A 644-nucleotide genomic window follows, 5' to 3' on the forward strand; every position below is an offset into this window, starting at 1 on the left:
ATCATTAAGGACATAGTTGAACTCAACAATACCATCAGTCAATTGAATATAACTGACCTTCATAGGCTATTTCATTCAACAACAGCAGAATACACCTTTTTCTCAAGTGTACATGCAACATTTTCTGACACAGGTCATATGAGATGTGTATAAGAGACAGCCCTAGAACTTGAAGTATAATAATAAAAAAAAAAGAAAGAAAAGATTTTTTAAAAAATGTTTCAGACAAATAAATATTCAGGGAATTTGTTGCTAGTAGACTTATATTGCAAGAAATTTGTCAGAAGAAAAATGATATAGGTCAGAAACTCAGATCTACATAAAGATAGGAAGAGACTGAGATGGAATAAGTGAAGGCAAAATAAAAATCATTCTTTTTCTTACCTTTAATTGATAGAAGAGATAACAATTTATTCACAATAATAACAACAATGTATTCAATTATGTATGCCACATATATATATATATGTGCCTATGTATGCTTATTTATAACTGAAATTAATGATAGCAATGAGTATTAGAGATGAGAGAAAAAAATTAGGAATATTTTATTTTACTGTACTTGCACTATCTGTGAAACAGTATAGTGTTATTTGAAAGTGGACCTGGAACACTTGTAAATGTATACTGCAACCTCTAGGTCA

At 29.2% G+C, this 644-nt stretch overlaps 1 protein-coding gene across 1 annotated transcript in view; it reads right to left on the minus strand.

Moving 5' to 3' along the window:
* Nucleotides 1-644, minus strand: part of FTO (fat mass and obesity associated) — a 439228-nt gene that overhangs the window by 242156 nt on the left and 196428 nt on the right. The window lies entirely within an intron of this gene.

This window comes from Mandrillus leucophaeus, unplaced genomic scaffold (genome assembly GCF_000951045.1).
Source record: "Mandrillus leucophaeus isolate KB7577 unplaced genomic scaffold, Mleu.le_1.0 Scaffold125, whole genome shotgun sequence".
Lineage (NCBI taxonomy): Eukaryota > Metazoa > Chordata > Mammalia > Primates > Cercopithecidae > Mandrillus > Mandrillus leucophaeus.